General features: G+C 44.2%; 1 protein-coding gene and 1 pseudogene across 1 annotated transcript in view; one reads left to right on the top strand and one right to left on the bottom strand.

Annotated features, from left to right (window-relative positions):
- ADCY9 (adenylate cyclase 9) overlaps positions 1 to 13,874 on the bottom strand; it is a 155,826-nt gene that overhangs the window by 47,770 nt on the left and 94,182 nt on the right. The window lies entirely within an intron of this gene.
- Positions 9,695 to 10,127, top strand: LOC150009351 (calmodulin pseudogene; annotated as a pseudogene).

Genomic DNA, 13,874 nt, shown 5'->3' with positions numbered 1-13,874 from the left:
TCCATACCTTCCCCTTATCCAAGACCCCTCCCATCTACCTGAGGCTTTGGATTCATTAAAGCCATTTTGCATAAGAAAGACACCAGCCACCAGCCTCAGGCATGTGGAGGCATTCTAAAAGCTGCTTCCTTCTCCCCATCCCCCAGCAACAAACTCTGGGGATTTTTGGACTACCCTGTTTCTGTAACATGCCCTGCCCAAAGATCAAACCCATAACCTTGGCATTCGCTCTGACTGAGCTACCTGGCCACGGCCTGTGTGGTATGTTTTTAATAGCCCTAAAAGTGTTGCCTGATATTTGACAGGAGAAGTCAAGAGAGGAAGCACTCTGCCACTCCGGAGGTCACTGGCTGGGTGACCCACTCTCTCGTGCTAGCCTCACACTGCATGGCATGGGGCTGTAATTTATGCCTCCAGAAAATCACAACTATGTTGTAGACCCTCACATAAGCAAAACTGAAAGCAACACCAAGGCAGTGAGCAGTGAGTGCCCATGTATGAGAAGAAGACGAGAGAGGGGGGTGCAGGGCACATCAACATGCAGAGGGGTGATTTAATGATTACATGTTAATAATATTTTGAATATATTGGGTGGGATAAAATATTTTATTGACATTAAATTCACAGTGTTACAGGAGAATGAGTAGCAGAGGAAGACATGCCTCACCCGCTAACTCAGCAGTCCTGGCCTGGTCTGATAATATTGCCGGGTGTTCCAACATCACAAGAAACACTGTGTTAGCACAGGAGAAAAGTCCTTGAAATTCTATGTATCCTTTCCACTATCTGGGAAAGGAAGCCTTTGAAACTGTGCTTTCCAAGGCCTGAAAGGCAGAAAAGGGCTCATAGTGCCTAAAGGAAAAAGCCCATTAACACCTTTGGGTAGTCACACCCTAGTCCAGGAAAGCTGGCACCACCTTTATCCATCTATCAATATGTATCTTCTTCATCCCCATTCCACCAACAATATAAGTCCTCAGAACAAAGGACTTGTTCTCTTGGCACTGTTGGCCCTCTGACCACACTAGGGTGAGCTTGCCACCCCAGCTTTTGGCCACCCTTGCTTTTGCTCTCACATTCACTAATAAACTTTGCATGCACATTAAGAGGCTCACTGATCTGTAATTCTTTACTGCACTGTGGAAAAGAACCAGGGTTTCTCTGGTAACAACTGGTTGCTTTGTACTTATTTATAATGTGGCTACTAGAAAATTTTAAACTACATACATACGTGGTTCATGTAATATTTCTATTGGCCTCCTCTTGGGCTAGCAGAGGCCAGCAAACTACAACCCACAATCTGTTTTTGTAAATAAAGTTATACTAGTACACAGGGAAAAAAAAAGAAAAGAAATGAAAAGAAAAACGTGACCTGGAGCTGCAGTTGTGATAGGTCATTTTTTACTTTTTTTGCTATTGTGCCATTTTTGCTTTCTTACTCCAGTGGCAAGTTATTTTGCTCACTTATCCCAGATGCACCAAGAATTTATTAGCTGAAGCCCCCTTGTTAGTTCACCCTGGCTGTTATCTCTATCCCAGATGCATCAAGAATTTACTACCAAGAATTTACTAGCTGAAGTCCCTGTGTTAGCTCACCCTGGCTGTTATCTCTATCCCAGGCGCACTAAGTGTACTAAATGCACTAAATGTTTATCAGCTAAAGCCCCCTGTAAATTAGAAAGTGTCTATGTGTAGTTTCTCCCACCTACTACTTTTATTGGGCAGCTCCAAGGACATGAGTCTAGTTTTATTTATTTATTTATTTTTTTGCCTTTAGAAACCTTTAAAAACCTTTTAGTCTGTAAGGCAGCGCGGCTCTTCCATCTTCCGCCTCTGAAGGTGAGAAGAACCGTCCCTGGCCAGGTAAATAAACGCCATCAATTTGTTTCTAAATTGCCTCGTGTCCTCTTTGCTCGCAAATGCTCCATAACATTTGGAGGCCCCAGCGAGATCCCCAACCTTTGTTGGGAAAGGAGGTCGAGGCTGGATGGCTACCGGACGAGAGTAAGGGGGAGATCTCCGAGAAATTTTTCTCGGCCCCGACTCTGCAGTCCAAGCCGTACCACTGCTGTATCCTTGATTGGCTGTTTGGCGTTCAGGTATTGCCAAATACACCGAGGGAAAGGTGTATTTGGACAGGTCTGGAATTGGTGCACCCAGGGGGTCCGGTGGAGGACTGGACGCAGTCTTACTCCCCGGACTAGGTCGAACCGCACGACGGTGGGTTCGAACCTCAGGTTTTCTGGTTACTGTTCTGTTTGATGTTCTGTTTGCTGTCTGTCTCGGTCTTGGTCTGTTTTTCGCTGAAATGGGTCAGTCCTCTTCGTGTTTGTCTTGTTCTCCTTTGGAATGTTTTCTCGAGAATTTTTCTGATTTTAAACGAAGGGCTTACAGCCTCTTTGGGGAGAAGGTGTCCCCTGGACGACTACAGACTCTCTGTGAATTGGAATGGCCTACATTCTCAGAGGCCTCCTGGCCATCTGAGGGGTCTTTTGATCTTCAAATGGCCTACGGGGTCCGCCGAGTCTGCGCCGGGAAGCCTGGCCACCCCGACCAAATTCCTTATATTCAAATTTGGATTGAAATTTTAGAAGAAAAGCCCAAATGGCTACAAAAATGTCAGAAGAAAAATGCAACTATTTTGCTTACATCTAAACCGAAGGACAGCCCTTTTAAGGGTCCCCCTCCGGTCCTCCCGGCCTCACAGGAAAGTCCCCTTCCTGTGAGACCCCCTCCTTACATCCGACCAGTTTCGGAGCCTACTGATGAGAGGAATGCGGCAGGCCGCAATCCTCCTTTTAGTCCTTCCCACACCCGTTCAGGCCGGGATTGCACTCCCCCTGACTCTACAATAGAGCCAGCTCCCCTTCTCCCGCTGCGAGAGGCCTCGGCCCCCGCTGAGCCCTCAGGTCGGCCCTTATGGTGTATGTCCCTTTCTCTACCAGCGACTTATACAACTGGAAGAATCAGAACCCATCTTTTTCACAGAATCCCACTGGACTTAACTCCCTTTTAGAGTCTATTTTCTTTACTCACCAGCCAACCTGGGATGATTGTCAGCAGTTGCTCCATACCTTCTTCACTTCGGAGGAGCGAGAGCGCGTAAGAGGGGAAGGGCGGAAGCTCGTCCTCGGGCCAGACGGGCAACCGTCTGAGGACCCAGTGAGACTTGAGCACGTCTTCCCCTTAACGCGCCCAACTTGGGATTCAAACAGCGAACGAGGTAGGGAGGCATTAGAGCGATATCGCCAGATTCTCCTCCGCGCCCTCTGTGCTGCGGCTCGCCGACCGACTAATCTGTCAAAGGTCACTGAGGTAAGTCAGGGCCCTGATGAGTCGCCGGCCGCGTTTCTCGAGCGGCTGCAGGAGACTTACCGTCTTTATACTCCCATTGATCCTGAAGCACATGAGAACCAGAGGGCTCTAAATATAGCTTTTGCATCCCAGTCGGCCCCTGATATTAGAAAGAAGTTGCAGAAATTAGAGGGCTTTGAGGGAAAGCCCCTGACCGAGTTGGTAGAGATTGCCCAGCGTGTCTTTAACAACCGAGAGGATCCTAGGGACTTGAATAAGAAAATGGCTCGTGTTCTCCTAACTATGGCAGGAGAACCCCCACGGAGGGACAAACAACCGTTTAAAGGACCAAGGCATATGAGACAGGAAAGGACCCCGCTTGGCAAAAATCAATGTGCTTACTGCAAACAGGAAGGACATTGGAAAAATGAGTGCCCCAAGCGCAAGGCTCATATGCCCCGTCAGTCAGTCTTGGTACAGGAAGCTCGGGACTGATGGGGCTGGGGCTCTCTACTTTATGCCCCCAAAGAGCCCAGGGTCTGTCTCAAAGTGGGGGGCCAACCTATCAACTTCTTAGTGGACACAGGTGCGACTTTCTCAGTTCTTCAGGAAGCCCGTGGGCCAATCAGCCAGAAAAAGACTCTTATACAAGGGGCTACAGGCAAGGTTAAGTCGTACCCCTGGACTGAGGCCAGAATCACAGACCTTGGTGGCTGCACCGTCAGGCATTCCAGGTGCTTAAGAAGGCTTTAGCAACTGCTCCAGCCTTAGCCCTACCCAAACTCGACAGGCCCTTTCAACTTTATGCAGCAGAAAATAAAGGAATCGCCAAGGGGGTGCTCACACAACAACTAGGTCCCTGGAGGAGGCCCGTAGCATATCTATCAAAGCGATTAGACCCCATTGCTGCGGGATGGCCGAACTGCTTGTGAGCTATAGCAGCTACTGCACAACTAGTGAAGGAAGCCACAAAGTTAACTTTCGGGCAAGAACTACAAGTTATCACTGCCCATGCAGTAGAAACTCTGCTAAAAAGTCCCCCTGATAGATGGCTCTCCAATGCACGTATTGTACAGTATCAAGTTTTACTTCTAGATCCAGACCGTGTCAAGTTTCTCCAGTCTGCAGCCCTCAATCCAGCTACTCTTCTCCCGGATGATAATGATCCCAGCCAGCTGCTTCATGACTGTCTCGATGTGCTCACCGCCCTCACCAATTACCGGGAAGACCTAACAGATATTCCCCTGATAGATCCTGATGCTGTCCTGTACACCAATGGCAGCAGCTTTGTCAAGGAAGGGATCCGGTATGCTGGGGCAGCTGTTGTAACCATGGACACTGTCATCTGGGCGCAGGCTTTAGGACCTGGGGCATCCGCCCAGAAGGCGGAACTGATAGCCTTGACACAAGCGCTGCGCTGGTCAAAGGGGAAGTGGGTAAACATCTATACAGATAGCCGGTATGCTTTCGCTACTGTACATGTTCATGGTAGCATCTATCAGGAAAGGGGACTCTTAACATCAGAAGGAAAGCATATAAAAAATGCTCAGGAAATCCTGAACCTCCTTGCTGCTATTTGGCTCCCAAAGCAGGTTGCTGTAATCCACTGTAAAGGGCACCAGGTTATCTGTACGCCAGAGGCCCAGGGAAATGCCTTTGGCAATCAGGAGGCCCGGAAGGTTGCCTTGCAACCAGTGGAACTGCTCACTCTGTTGCCGCTTGTCCCGCCTCCAGTTCTCCAAGGGCCTCCTGTATACTCAGAGAAAGATCAGGTGCTGGCTATCAGACTAAGAGTCCCGGAGACCCAGGAAGGATGGAAGTGCTTCAAGGACGGCCGCCTCTTAGTTCCAGAGGCTTTAGGGAGGGAGCTTATCAGGCAAGTACATCAAAGCACACACTTAGGGGGAACAAGATTAGCAGAACTCCTGCAGACAGCCTATTATATCCCGGGACTATACCAAAAGGCAAAGAGTGTTAGTCGCCGGTGCCCCCAGTGTGCTGCTGTTAATTCAGCTCCAGTTTCCAAGGACCCATTAGCACCTCATCACCGTAAGGGTGGACTCACGCCGGGAGAACTATGGGAAGTTGACTTCACAGAAATGCCCGCAGCTCGAGGTGGTTTCAAATACCTTCTAGTGCTTGTAGATACATTCTCGGGCTGGGTTGAGGCTTTCCCCACTCGGTCAGAAACGGCCCTAGTAGTAGCTAAAAAGTTATTACAAGATATCATCCCTCGATTTGGTCTCCCCCTAGCTTGGGGTCCGACAATGGCCCGGCTTTCATTAGCCAAATAACCCAACAATTAAGCAAAGCTTTAGGCATCAAGTGGAAACTCCACTGCATATATAGACCCCAGAGTTCAGGTCAGGTAGAAAGAATGAATAGAACCCTAAAAGAGACTTTGACTAAATTAAAGCTAGAAACTGGCGATGATTGGCTAAGCCTCCTTCCCTTTGTCCTGTTAAGAGCCCGCTGTACTCCTTATTTTCAGAAGTATACTCCTTTTGAAATTATGTTCGGATGGCCACCGCCCTTGCTCCCCAAGCTCAGGGCCGATTTTACAGCTGTTATAACTAACCAAGAACTTCTTAAGGCCCTGCAGGCTTTTTTAGCAAGCACCCGGGAACTGCACGCCTATATCCGAGATTGCCGGCCCGCCCCAGTTAACAACAACTCCGGACGACCACTGGCAGAACCGGGAGACCTTGTGTGGCTAAAGAAGTGGAATCCGGACAAGCTCGGACCGAGGTGGACTGGACCACACCAGGTGATCTTCAGTACCCCCACTGCAGTTAAAGTCGCCGGGAAAAGGTAATGGATCCACCGCTCCCAGGTCAAGCCGGCAGAACTATCAGACAAGGACCTTGAGAAATGGACAGTCGAGCGAACAGAACACCCCTTGCGGGTGCGGCTGCGGCGGCACTCTTCCTCTTCCTCTCCCCCTTCCCCCTCTTAACTATAGTTGCAGAAAACCCCCACCGCCTAATTAATTACACCTGGCATCTCTCCCGAACTGGAGACAGAAAAATCGTCAGCCAGGTTAGCACTCCTGGAGCCCCAGTGTTTACTTTTGACCTCTGTGCCCTTCTTGGTAATCAGTTTTACCCCGGAGGTTGGGGACAAGAGTGGACCCCAAGACGCCCTCCAGGGCCATTAGGCGCCCAGCTGGGTACTGGGGCCTTTAATAGGGTTCTAACCGGGCCTGGGTGCGGTACCCTACAGGGAGAAAAACAGTTACGATCTGTTCAATTTTATATGTGCCCCCTCTCAGAATCCCCACCGTGTAACAAACCCACAGAGTTTTACTGTCCACAGTGGTCTTGTGTTACTATAAGCCAGCAAGCCAGCTCTGATACATCCCTCTCCCAGAGCCGGCCTAAGAGTCCGGTGACGTGTGAAACCTTGCGCACCTGTAATCCTATCTCAATGTGGCCTCTCGAACACTGGGACAAACAGTGGAAGAGTGGAAAAACCTGGGGTCTGAGACTTGTCGCAGTTGATCGGGATCCTGGAATTCTCCTTACCATCCAGAAGCGTCGTATTCCCCAGCCTAGCCTCCCAATCAGTCCCCTTGCAGGTTTCGGGTTACCCGAGAAGCCCAAGGCACCACCCCCACCCAGAGCTTCACCGTCCCCTTCTAGGAAACCAGGCCCCCGAAGCACTAGGGCGGTCACCCTCAGACCAGTCTCACTTACTACCCCGAAGCCGGAGACCCAGCCTATATACAGGACCCTGAGCACTGTCTTTCAATATCTAAACAAGACGCAGCCTAACATGACTAAAGACTGCTGGCTGTGCCTTAACCCAGGGCCTCCGTATTACATTGGCATAGGTGCCAACCGCAGTTTTGGTAATCAAAATGAGAATATACAGAACTTAACTCTATCCCAGTTAGCCAAAAGACCCCAAGACTGCCGATGGGGGCATGCTCCTAAATTAACTTTAGGGTCCTTTAAAGGCCAAGGAGCTTGTGTTCTCTCCTCCAGTTTTACCCTCACCACTTCCCCGTATAGTAGCTCCTGTGCCCATATGACTACCCTACCCCCCAGAGGTGCAGCGGAATTTGTCTTAGTTGCTCCTTCAGGTACCTGGTTTGCATGTACAAGTGGATTAACTCCCTGCATTTCTTCCTCTGCACTAGACCCCAGTTTTCCTGAATTATGTATTTTAGCTCACATCCTTCCCCAAGTATACTATTATTCTGGCAGTCAAGGTCGAGAGCACCTGAGGTTAGAGGGTTTATACCGATATAAGAGAGCTCCAGTACTGGTCCCGGCGCTCATTGGCCTTGGGATAGCAGGATCTGCTGCCATAGGAACCTCGGCCTTACTAGTTGGAGACAAGAACTTTAAGGATTTAAGTGCTCAAATAGATCAGGATTTAGGGACGTTAGAAAAAAGTGTCAGTAAATTAGAAGATTCACTCAGTTCTCTAACAGAAGTAGTGTTGCAGAATAGAAAAGGTCTAAACCTGCTTTTTCTTAAACAGGAAGGATTATGCTTAGCCCTTGGAGAAACTTGCTGTTTTTATACTAACCACTCTGGAGTTATAAAAGACAGTCTTAGCCAACTTCGTAAGAGGCTGCAGGATAGGGAAGAGGCCAGGAACAGAAATGAAAATTGGTATGAACGATTTTTCTCTATGTCCCCTTGGGCAACAACTCTTTTAACAGCCTTAACTGGGCCACTTGCCCTTCTCCTTTTAACGTTAACAGTGGGACCTTGCATTATTAACTGCCTAGTAAAGTATATCAAACGAAGAATTCAAGCAGTGAAGCTACTAGTTTTCCATAGCCAGTACAATAGACTAAATACTCAGGATTCAAGGATTTGAATTAGTTACGAAAACCAGTGGGGAATGTGATAGGTCATTTTTTACTTTTTTTGCTATTGTGCCATTTTTGCTTTCTTACTCCAGTGGCAAGTTATTTTGCTCACTTATCCCAGATGCACCAAGAATTTATTAGCTGAAGCCCCCTTGTTAGTTCACCCTGGCTGTTATCTCTATCCCAGATGCATCAAGAATTTACTACCAAGAATTTACTAGCTGAAGTCCCTGTGTTAGCTCACCCTGGCTGTTATCTCTATCCCAGGCGCACTAAGTGTACTAAATGCACTAAATGTTTATCAGCTAAAGCCCCCTGTAAATTAGAAAGTGTCTATGTGTAGTTTCTCCCACCTACTACTTTTATTGGGCAGCTCCAAGGACATGAGTCTAGTTTTATTTATTTATTTATTTTTTTGCCTTTAGAAACCTTTAAAAACCTTTTAGTCTGTAAGGCAGCGCGGCTCTTCCATCTTCCGCCTCTGAAGGTGAGAAGAACCGTCCCTGGCCAGGTAAATAAACGCCATCAATTTGTTTCTAAATTGCCTCGTGTCCTCTTTGCTCGCAAATGCTCCATAACACAGTCAACAGCTCTCACAAAAAGAACTGATGAGCCCTGGCTGGGTTGCTCAACTGGCTGGAGCGTTGTCCCTGTAAACCAAAGGGTTTTGAGTTTGATCCCCTAGGGGTGCATACAGGAGTCAGCTGTTTGATGTTTCTCTCTCACATTGATGTTTCTCTCCCTCTTCCTTCCTTTGTCTCTAAAATCAATAAACTTATCTTTGGGGAGGGGGCATTACAAAAAAAGGGGGGTATGAGTCTTCAGAAGTTCCTTTGTCTTAGAATGGAAAGTGCAGCTCTGCTGCAGACACTAAAGGACAGATAAAAGTGGGCAGAAGGCCAAGAATTCAAACCCCCTGGGAAGGAAAGTTCCAAACCCCAAACAAGACAGATGGTACTTGGAGAAAAGAAGACATGAAGAGCAGTTAAGGTATGGGAAAGAAACAATGTGTCATTCTAAACAACACTAGACTACTTTAGGAACACAGAAATACATGGTCTGAGGATCTAATGTAAAACATGATGACTACAGTTGATAACATTGTATTATATAATTGAAATTTGCTAAGAGGATAGAGCTTAAATGTTCTCGCACACACACTCGAAAGAGTGGCTGTGATGTGAGGTGATGGATGTGAACTTCCTCACTTTTCAAAGTCAATCAGTTTTCAACTCACATCAAGGTTTTCTCTTTTGATGAGTGTTAAGCAGATGGGAGGGATACTTTCACAATGCCAACTTACATCAAATCACAAAATACACTTTAAATATCTTACACTTTTATTTGTCAATTACACCTCAGTAAAGTTGAAAAATTAATTTAAAAACAAACATTCAAAGATGCACCAGGGCATTTGTGCTGGGAGTCTTGCAGACTGCAGTGCAACTGGGCAGCAGCAGCACTGCGCTCAGACACCCCCAGCCGCAGCAGCGAAGGCACCACCCCCTCTCTCACAGCGGCTGCACTCGTGCAGCCCCCCTGGATCCCTCCACTATTCCTCTCTTTGCTGGCACCATGGCAGATCAGCTGGCAGAATAACAGACTGCTGAATTCAAGGAATCTTTCTCCCTGTTTGACAAAGATGGTGATGGTACTATCACAACAAAGGAATTTGGCATTACCATGAAGTCCCTGGGTCAGAACCCAACAGAAGCCGAATTACAGAATATGATCAATGAAGTGCATCATTGTCTTCCCAGAACTTTTTACTATGACAGCTAGAAAAATGAAAGATACAGACAGTGAAGGAGAAATCTTTGAGGCATTCTGAGTCTTTGACAAGGACGGCAATGGTTATATCAGTGCAGCAGAACTATGTCACGCCATGGCAAACTTAGGGGAAAAGCTAACAGATAAAAAATGTAGATGAAATGATCAGAGAAGCAATATTGATGGAAATGGACAAATCAACTATGAATAATTCATACAGATTATGACTACAAAATGAAGACCTACTTTCAAATTCTTCCTCTCCCCAGAAGAATCAAATTGAATATTTTACTTACTTCTTGCCAAAAAAAAAAAAATCATTTACTTTCTGTTTCTATAATAGCAAAACTGAATGTCAAAAGTAACTTCTGTCCATACATACAAAAAATATCTGCTTGTATTGGTTGGTGTTTGTGTCTCCCAAAGATCAAGCTGCACATCTGTTTTACAATATAAATACTCATGCTACCTTAATGATAAGGAAGCACTTAGTGGACTCCTTGCAGTTCCATTTCCTAATGATTAATACACTGTTTGAGCTGGCCAGTTTTTCATGCATGCAGCTTGACAGTTGAGCACAGTCAGGGATTTGTATTAAAAATGAAAAAAATAAAATTTAAAATGTATTTAAGTGGGTTCTAGTTTGTTAGTATAAATGGTCATAGCTGGTTTGCTGAAAGCTAACACATTTAAAACTGGTTTACCTCAGGATGTGTGTAGAAAAATGGGTGAAGGATAAACTGCCTAGACGTAGTCCTATTAGCAGGATGGTCCTCTTGTACTTCCATGTGCCCCAACCATGTGACATACCCATGCTGGTTTAGGACTGTCTGCATTATACTAGAGCGAAATGGGTGTCAGGCTGTCAACATTGACACAAATTTTTAAAAAGAAACTTTTATCAGGGGAGCAGCATCTTTGGACTCTCTGTTATTAAAACTCCCTGAACCATGACTTGAAGCCAGCAGAGATAGGCTGTGGCTGTGGACTTCAGCACAACCATCAACACTGTTATTCAAGAAATTATAATTTACATCCATTCCAAGCTGTAAATGCTAGTTTTACTTTTTCCATAAAAAGACCATTAACTAAAAAATTCCAAAATATTAACAAGATAAGAGCACTATGAAAATATTCATATTCTATAATTTTTTCTCATTTATTTTCACTTTCTATATTAGATATTACTTTATGTTTAAAATAGGCATAAATGTTTAAATCAACTATGAAATTTTAGACATAGAAATATGTAAGGATAAATAGGCTGAAGATTCGTGGTCCTACCTAAGAAATAAAATGTTACCTGCAGTGCTCAGGTTCTCTATGGGCCTTCCCCCATTGCAAACCCTTCCCACCACAGAGTGGGTGACTATTCTGAATGCGACTGCTACACTGCTCCTCCCTATACATTGCTTTAAGTTTTCGCTTCATATATATGTAATGCTAAACAATATACAGCATTAATATGCTTTTTAAAATTTACATACATGACATCATTTTACAAGTATTCTTCTAAGAGTTGCTTTTTTTTGTCTAATATGTTTGAGATTAACACATATTCATCCATATGTGTAATCTTCAGTCATTTTTTAAAAAATCTATTAAGTTTTCCACAATTATACAATTCAAAAAAAGAAAACTAAAATTTAAGTTAATTACCACCAACTATGAACTCTGTTTTCTATTAAAAATAAGAAAGAAATATAGGGTAAAGATATACTTAACACAAAATTACCATTGCTTCAAAGTATGTCATAAATACGAATTTAAGAAAGAAATGGAATCTGTAGAAACCAGTAAAAAAACATACAAATAAAAAAAAACTTAGGAGAGGAGCTCAGGGATGAAAGAAAAGCTGCTGAAAAAAAGGCAAAGAAATCAGCCCTGTCAGCTGTAACTCGGTTGGGCATCATCCTGCAAAGCAAAAGGTCAACTGGTTCAATTCCTGGTCAGGGCACATGCCTAGGTTGCGGGTTCAGTTCCCGATTGGGACATGTACAAGAGGCACCCAACTGATGTTTCTTTGCCCCTCTTCCTCTCTTCCTTCCCCTCTAAATGAATAAACAAACAATAAATATTTTTTTAAATCAAAGACATCAAACTCAAAAAAGGTGGCAGGCCAGGCACCACAAAATGACATTAAAATGGAAAAACTGAAATAAAGAAATAAAAGGCATACTTTGCCCCAGGATAAGTCCTAAGCAGAAGTACAGAAAGTGAATGTTTTCCATTATCCGATTGTTCTGTTAATATTTTGGTGTGTTTCTGTATGTTTCCTTTTTAATTAATTTTTTCAGCCTTATTGAGGTATGACTGACAAATAAAATTGTAAGATAGTCAAGGTATATATAAAATAAAAGGAAGTTTTCAAATTCTAAGCTAATAAAGCTGAGAGGTAACAATGCCATTATCCTTGCTTAAGGAAATCTTCATGACTGCTGTAGATTTAGGGCAACATACCTGCCATTTACTGCAATTAAAAAATGGAGAGAGGGTCCCAAGGAATAAATCAGGACCTGGCTGACTCACGGCCAGGGAGGAGCAGATATCAACATAATCGACCCACTCAGCAACAGGGCTCAGACCCAATATTTCAGCCATACAAAGCTGAGCTTAGAGTGTGAGAGTGGAACCAAAGGAGAAAGTTCCAAATGCTTCCAGAAAACTGGAGAGGCTTTCATCAAACCTCTGAAAGCAACTGTAAGTGATGAGATAATACAGGAAGTGGGTTACTGGAGTGTATAAAGAATCTAGACCCGGGCTGTTCAAGAGAAATTTCTATGGAAATGGAAATGTGCAATGTTAGCTATTAGTTCAGTAGTCACTAGCTATGTGTGGCTACTGAGCACTTGAAATGTGGCTTATGAGTGAAGATAAATTTTTCTAATGTTTTTTGTTGTAACTTAAATTTTAAATAGTTACATATGGCTAACTGCTATCATATTGAATAATGATGATCTAGATCCTCCCTTATTGGAGGAAAGGAATGAATTAGCAACAGAAAGCTCTTTCTTATCTTTACTAAATAGAGAAGCGATATAAGAATTACTAAAAGAAGAATGTGTGGGATAAAGAGGAAAACTAAATGTGAAGCCAGTAAGTATTAAGTTTCATTTATTACAGCTGACATTTAGTAACAAATACAAGGGCAAAATTACCGTGTACACTAATAGCAGGAACAGCCGATTGGAAAACAGGATAGAAAACAATCCAATTTTAAAATGGGCAGATGACCTGAATAGACATTTCTCCAAACAGGGCATACAGATGGCCAATAGACATATGAAAAGATGCTCAACGTCACTAATTGTCAAAGAAATGCACATCAAAACCACAATGAGATATCACCTCACACCTGTCAGAATGGCCACCATCAATAAATCCACAAATGACAAGTGTTGGTGATGACGTAGACAAAAGGGAACCGTCACACATTGTTGGTGGGAAGGCAGATTGGTGCAGCCACTGTGGAAAACGGTATGGACTTTCCTCAAAAAATTAAAACTGGAACAAACTGGACCTGGCAATTCCACTTCTGGGACTTTATTAAAAGAAATTCAAACACTAATTCAAAAAATATATATGCATCCCTATGTTCATTGCAGCATTATTTACAATAGCTAAGGTATGGAAGCAACCCAAGTGCCCGTCAATAAATGAGTGGACTCAAAAAGCTGTGATACACACACACACACACACACACACACACACACACACAAATACTACTCAGCCATAAAAAAGAATGAATTCTTACCATTTGCTACAGCATGAATAGACCTAGAGGGTATTATGCTCACTGAAATAAGTAACTTAGAGAAAGACAAATACCATATGATTTCACTTATATGTAGAATCTAAAGAACAAAATAAACGAACTCATAGACACAGACAATGAAAAGGTGGTTGCCAGAGGGTCAGGGGACTGGATGGAAAGGTGACGTGATTAAGAAGTACAAATTGGTAATTACAGAATACTCAATAGGGA

This window comes from Furipterus horrens, unplaced genomic scaffold (genome assembly GCF_987537825.1).
Source record: "Furipterus horrens unplaced genomic scaffold, mFurHor1.1.pri manual_scaffold_5, whole genome shotgun sequence".
Taxonomy (NCBI): Eukaryota; Metazoa; Chordata; class Mammalia; order Chiroptera; family Furipteridae; genus Furipterus; species Furipterus horrens.
The sequence above is the reverse complement of the archived record's forward strand: the minus strand, read 5'-3'. Positions and strand labels throughout refer to the sequence as shown.